The 7,421-nt window shown below is 35.9% G+C and overlaps 1 pseudogene; it reads right to left on the bottom strand.

The window, feature by feature from the left end:
- Positions 1 to 6,207, bottom strand: part of LOC116087507 — a 28,462-nt pseudogene extending 22,255 nt beyond the window's left edge.
- Positions 6,208 to 7,421: the final 1,214 nt, after the last annotated feature.

Genomic DNA, 7,421 nt, shown 5'->3' with positions numbered 1-7,421 from the left:
AAAGAAAGAAAGAAAGAAAGAAAGGGAGGAAGGAAGGAAGGAAGGAAGGAAGGAAGGAAGGAAGGAAGAAAGAAAGAGAGAAAGGAAAGAAAGAAAGAAAGAAAGAAAGAAAGAAAGAAAGAAAGAAATAAGTAAAGAAAAAGGGCTCAGTCGTGTGTGCTAGTGTGTGGTGTGTGGGTATTGACAGCTTGTTTTAGATCTTTTGTCTCTATATAGCCTGTACTCAGTCACATGCCTCACATGTCTCCTAAATTCCCCTTATACAATAGTGTAGAAGGGTATGAGAACAGAGGTGTGTTTCTGGGGAGGTAACTATTAGATGGGGACAGCTGTCTCTTTGCAGTGTGTGAAATTTCTCCTTTGAACTATATTTCATTCAGGATCTTTAAAATTCTCTGCCTATAACCAAGCTTAGGACCCCATGTTGGCTGTCTTTGTGGAAGCTATTCTGAGCAATTGTCCTTAAAGGAGGCAAGATAGGAGAAGGAAGAGGAAAAAGAGGAAAGAAGGGAGGAATAAAATGGAAGAAGACAAAGAGAATAGGAAGAAAAGAAAGAAGAAACAAAGAAACAGCAGCTACTGTCAATTTATCACCTTAGAAAAGTATTCTTTTCTTCTGTATCTACCACTCTTGATACTTTGCAACACTCCCCTCCTTTAAATGGAATCCTGTCATGTGAACTTAGTCAAGGCATATTCATCCACACATCTTCTGCCACACCTTGCCCCTTGGTGGTAAATGTCCTTTTGTACATTTGAGTTCAGAGTTAGGTCCTCTGACTCTCTGCTGAGTCCATCTGCTTACCTATCACCTTGTTTTCCTATGGATGAAGTACTGTACACCATGCTCAATGATGTGAGATCTCTTTGTCACCCCAGGGTTCACAGCAGACAAAAAAGATTTCTTTTTTTTTTTTTTTTTTGGTTTTTCGAGACAGGGTTTCTCTGTATAGCCCTGGCTTTCCTGGAGCTCACCCTGTAGACCAGGCTGGCCTCGAACTCAGAAATCCACCTGCCTCTGCCTCCCAAGTGCTGGGATTAAAGGCGTGCGCCACCACGCCCAGCTAAAAGATTTCTTTTAACCACGACTACTATATCTTTCCTTCATCCAGAAATGCAAACACACAGAGATCACAATTTCTCTTCTGTCCATGTTTACTGATCATGGCAAAGAAGAGCCAAAATATTTTCAAAGTGGTTGGATATTTCTAATATGTATTCTGAAGCTTAAAAGTTAGAGGACGAGACTATACGTTTCACATTGTGGATAACAAGTTAGTTTTCTCTTTTACTGTCTATAATGATCTCTACTTTCACATGAAAGTACAAAAATGGATTGTCCTATGTATTTGCTATCATTCACCCAAATCCACAGTTCGGTCCTTCCTTTGCTTCTCCTTCTTCTGGGCTAGTGTTTACAATCACCTGGATTCTTTGTGTGTCCAAAAAAGAACCTGATTTCAAGCTCAGTGAAGCTAACTGTGTTTTGATTTGATCATTTGATGAGGCAGGCTCCAGGAAGAGTTCATGATGGTTTCTGCAGGAAGCAAAGGGGATTGTCAAATGTCAATGTCTTTTCTTTTGCTACTTCTCTGTTCATTTCTTCACTTAATTATCTGGCACATTTTCTTTGTGTAATGAAAACTACACCTGTCAGTGACTTTAAAATGGAATCCATAACTTTTTATCTCGTAGAAAGCAGGTGGTCTTTGCTCTAAAATGTGACTAGACTACCTGGCTAAGAACATCTGTAGGTGTAGCCAAGAGGCTGGCCAGTGAGGTCAAGTTCTTTTTCATAAAACTGGGCTTTCTTCCTTGTGAGCAAAGGTAACTACAGGAGGACAATAAACCAATCTGTGCTTTGATATGGGCAGCTATAGATTTGGGAGGCATTTTATAAATATATTTTATAATTTGAAGCAAGCAACTGGAATATTTACATCTTGTCAAGTTGGTGAAGAGGAAAATTAAAAAAAATCATCTTTGAAAAAGGCTTGAAAAAAACCATCTTACAAGGTTATTTATAAATGTAATAGTTAAATAAATGTACATTTCTATCAGTAGTGATTGGCAAATTAGTGTAGTTACTTAAAATGCTATATCCAAAATACAAATGCCTAGCAGTGCTATAAAACATACATTTATTGATTTGTGCAATTAATTATAAATACCATCTGTACAGCAAAGTAAAGGGTCAAATAATACAACATGTGCAAGATAATATTTTTATATATGAGTGAATAAAATGGTATTATAATATGAGGAAAAAACCAAGATCATATCAAAGACATGGTACTGAGACTTGTTATTGGCTTATGTATAAACCTCTAATACTCAATTTATTCACAAAGTTTGTGCACAAACTATTTTTAAAATAAGAAACAATTTTTAGGGGGACTAGGAAATCCTCTGTAATTGTGCCTGCTACAAATAACAAGAAATCTATAACAATAATACCACAAAAATATGACTCTCTAAAAGATTTGAACAATGATAATACTGCTAGATATGTTAGCATATAAGGAGGAAGCCCCATGGAGTTCCAGTACTAGAAAGAATAACTAAAACAATACTGGCAGAGAGAGGAGAATTAGACTTCCCCAGGAATAAGACTGTTCTTAATAACCAGTACCAAGTAGTTAACCCTGAAATTATACACATGCAAACAAATCTAAACAGACCCAGAATGTTGTAGATATATATTTACACATATACATGTGACAATAACAATCAAGGAAAAATAATCTATGACTTAGAGAGAGAGTTAGGGAACAGGAAATGAGTTAATAGAGAAAAGAGAAGAAGAAATAATATAATTTTATTTTATTTTTAAAGCAACAATTTTAATTGATTATGCAATTTCTCTATTAACATTAGTGAAATTTTCAGTAAAATGTCTTATAAATTTACACACACACATATATACATGAACACATACATTCAGACACACACACCACACAGATACAAACACACACACACAAACACACACACCACACACACATATACATTCAATAACTTTCAGCACAACTAACATATAATAAAGAAAATATGGAGTAGTAGAACACTAGAAAATGAAAGTCTAACATAATAATAAGGATGAGTTTTTTTGTGGGAAATGAAGCATATTTGTTGAAACTTAAAATATACTTCCTAGCAATCTGAAGAAATTAAAAATCAAAAAAAAATCCTACTATGTACTGAGACACATAAAGCTTTAGCATGTGAAGAGTTCTTATACATCAACATTTGCAATGTCCTATCTGTGTTTATGAGAATAATCTTCATTATAAATGAGTGAATATATGGTTTACTTTCATGAGAAAACACGCACAATTATTTTGACAAATAATTGGGAGTCCAAAAAGAATTCACTGTTTCCATAAGTGACATGATTATACACCAAAAATTTATAAAACGTATACTGATATAAGAAACTATACACCAAAATACTTTTGACATGGATATATGAGCTGCAGTACACATGAGTTAACTGAAAAAAACAAACAAACAAACAACAACAAAAATATTATCTAAATTGCCATATTTCAATGACAAATTCCCACAAAACTGTTATGTATATTTTTTCTATTTTACAAACATAGCAAACATATAGTTATGCCTGGGCACAGAAATATAAATTCAAACCATTATTTGCCATGCTCATGGTAAAAACATCATAAATTAATCTAGACCTCTACAAGTTTAATGTCAGATAAAATAGTGGTATATCACTGTGGGCACATTTGGAACAAAATCACATGGAAGATACACACTTCAGATTAAGTGTATCTCTGTGTTTGGGTATGGCATATTATTTATAGAGGCTAAATAAAAAGTTCCAACGCCTACCTCAAAATCTGGTCATTGAGTAATCCGAAGAAACAAAATATCTTTCATTGTATAACTATCAATTGATTTGGAAAACATTAACTTACATTTGCTAAGTCAATACATACTTGCTTTCTAAGCTAACAATTTTTATACCTGTCATTTCAATTTCTGTGCAAGCATTGTTGTGTAATTTAAAAGTGAAGTCTTAAAGCCTCAATCATTCTTTATGTATAGATGAAAGGTGTCAAACTAAGTTTAAAGTTGGGAAGATAAATGATAATAACTTGAAAAATATATGCATCTCATTCTCACCATGACAACTATCACCCAATAACTGTCCAAATGGCAATGCTAAGGATGCTAGCTTTAAATTTCTTGAGATTTGACAAAAAGGCAATCTAATGATTTTCACCTTGCCTTGGTATTCAGGTAAGTAACTGGAGAATACTAAAATACATGAATTAATCAAAATATATTTAAGTGCTTTTATCCAAAACAAATTATCTGTTAAAATAATTTCAAGTATTAGTCATTTTTATTAAAATTAATCTTTAAAGTATTTAGTGATATAAATTTAATACAATTAATCATTATCAAAAACATGAAAGTCTTTTAAGAAAAGGTTAACTTACCTGATGATAGGAAGATATTAAGATACAAAGGTTTATATTAAGGAATAGTGTAAAATAAGATGTTTCCAAATTAGGGATAACTAAGGATCTTTTGCTTTATAGACATCATGACTTGTATAATGGATGCCATTTCCTCCTCCATATTGGCTTCTGGAAGGCTAAAAGTCAACTTTGTGGCCCACTCATAGCAAAGTGAAAGGTTTTTAAGAATTGATTTTTGTATTAGTCTCATTTTGGGATCCATTTTATGAGTCCCTAACTTTATATTCCTTTTTCTCTCCCTTCGACTTCTATTCTAGGACATCTTAATGCATTTTATGTATCTACTCTTTCAAGAAATATTTATTGATCTTCTACTAATGGGCCAAGAACTGGGACGGGCATTCTACTCCGAGCAGAATGTATTACAAATTGCATGACCTTGCCCATAGGAAATACACTGGATGCAGGCTTCATTTAGAAGGCAATATGCTAATTAATTATCCAGTAAAGGTGATCATGATGGTCCAGGTGATAAATCCATATTCAGAATTTGTGTTTCTTCCAGCAAAGGTGCTTTACATACTCTCTTCCAGGGTAGAAAAAGTCTAATGTGATAAAAAAAAGTCACCTAAAGAGTTGACTACATATAAAACACTTCCAGAATGTCCTTGTCTGAGGCAGTCAGCCTCAGACATAGGGACTGACTCACATGTCAAGACAGCCTAATCTACCCAACTAGGATAAGCCCCATCTGCAACAGAGTTCCTGGTAAATTTTCAAATGAGCAGAAATATGTGTATACATTTGGACTATAAATTCTCAGTCAGAAATCCTATTTCTGACTTATTCCAATTCTCTATCTAGTGAAAACCTCAGATTCTACCCACAACAGTGGCAATCCTTACCACTGACCATTTTTTGTGCCAGGGAAAGCAGATACCAGAGGTGATAATTCAACATTTGCTCATTGGGAAGGCTTCTCTTATTACTATCTGATATAATTGCATCCTAAGTTGATTCCCAATGACTATTCAGGCTCTGTAAGTCCCATTTGCTTTAGTGTGAATCCAGTAGTTATATGGCTCTGAATGATAAAACATGGTAAGAATGATGAGATGTTGCTAATATAATATATAATGTATGTGAAACCATAGATTGGCAGTTTACTATGACTATGTTTTGTAGATCAAAGGAGAAAGAGACCATGATAATATCAATATCCTACACTAAGGGTCATGTTTTAAAGGCTAAGCCCTCCAGGAGCAACTACAGGAGACTGAATTCTATTAACAGCCTGGAGAACTTCAATCATCTTATCTTGGCTTTCATGTGAGAACACATTGACTGAAACTTCAGTCACAGCCTGTACCAATCTAATCAGAAGCACCATTTAGGCCACACTCTAACTCCTAGCCCAAAGACGGATGAGTATTCTGTTTAGATCTGTGCTTTAATTTGCTAGATAGTTAAAGCAAAGCAATATGTTACTCTTCAGGAATAGTTCTTCCATGGTGTAGTTTAGTAAGTTTGCCCATCTTTAAATACCTGCTTCTACTTTCTTTACCTTATTCTCTGATGGCACTGGTGTGAGTAAAGAGGCAGATTGTTTTCTGGGAGCTGCTTTTCTTCTAATTCTGCTAATTCTACATCTTCACTTCCCTGTGAGAAGAACACAAACAAATACTGTGGTTTAGAATATCATAACAACCCCACTTCTTAGGTTCCAGAAATATCCAGAACTCACCTTATGCAAGTATTTCATCCTTTTCAGGTTGTAACCATTAACTTGATTGATTTACTGTCTGATGTTTTTCTTTTTTCTTTTCTTTTCATTTTTTTTTGTTTGTTTGTTTTTCCAGACAGGGTTTCTCTGTGTAGCCTTGGCTGTCCTAGAACTCACTCACTCTGTTGGCCACGCTAGCCTCGATCTCAGAAATCTGCTTGCCTCTACCTCCCAAGTGCTGTGATTAAAGGCATATGCAACCACTGCCCAGCTTGTCTGATGTTTTTCTATGTGGGTTTATGTCAGTTCTATTTGAGCTGTCTATCTGTATCTCTGTCTCTCTCCTTCTCTTTCTCTTTGCGTGTGTGTGTGTGTGTGTGTGTGTGTGTGTGTGTATCTCAGTGTGCATATGTGTGTGTTTGTCTTCAATTTTTTTCTGTTGACTGTTTTTAGTATTCAGATTAAGTCACAAAAATGCAGAATAAAAATTCAATAAGGAAAAATTAATATGTAACTGTATCTTTTCTTTTCTTTTATTGGATACATTTCAAATGCTATCCCTTTTCTGAGTTTCCCCTCTGGAACCCCCCTATCTCATGCCCCAACTCCCTGCTTCTACCCTACCCACCCACCCATTTTCACTTCCCAGTCCTGGCATTCGCCTACACTAAGGCATCGAGCCTTCACAGGACCAAGGGCCTCTCCTCCCATTGATGACTTGCAAGTCCATCGTCTACTACATATGTGGCTGAAGCCATGGACCACTCCATGTGTACTCTTTGGTTGCTGGTTTAGTCCCTGGGAGCTCTGGGGGGTCTGGATGATTGCTATTGTTGTTCTTCCTATGAAGGGGTTTGCAACCCTTCAGCTCCTTCAGTCCTTTCTCTAACTATTCCATTGGAGAACCCGTGCTCAGTCCAATGGTTGGCTGCTAGCATCTGCCTCTGTATTTGTCAGGCTCTAGCAGAGCCTCTCAGAAGACAGCTATATCAGGCTCCTTTCAGCAAGCACTTCTTGGCATCTGCAATAGTGTCTGGGATTGGTGACTGTATATGGGATGGATCCCCATGTGGGACAGTCTCTGAATGGCCTTTTCTTTAGTCTCTGTTTCACACTTTGTCTCTGTATTTCCTCCTGTGAGTATTTTGTTCCCTCTTCTAAGAAGGACTGAAGCATCTACACTGTGGTCTTCCTTCTTCTTGAGTTTCATGTGGTCTGTTAGTTGTATCTTGGGTATTCTGGGCTTTTGGGCT

The sequence above is a fragment of the Mastomys coucha genome, unplaced genomic scaffold (assembly GCF_008632895.1).
Source record: "Mastomys coucha isolate ucsf_1 unplaced genomic scaffold, UCSF_Mcou_1 pScaffold13, whole genome shotgun sequence".
NCBI lineage: Eukaryota > Metazoa > Chordata > Mammalia > Rodentia > Muridae > Mastomys > Mastomys coucha.
This window is presented reverse-complemented; position numbering and strand designations above follow the sequence as displayed.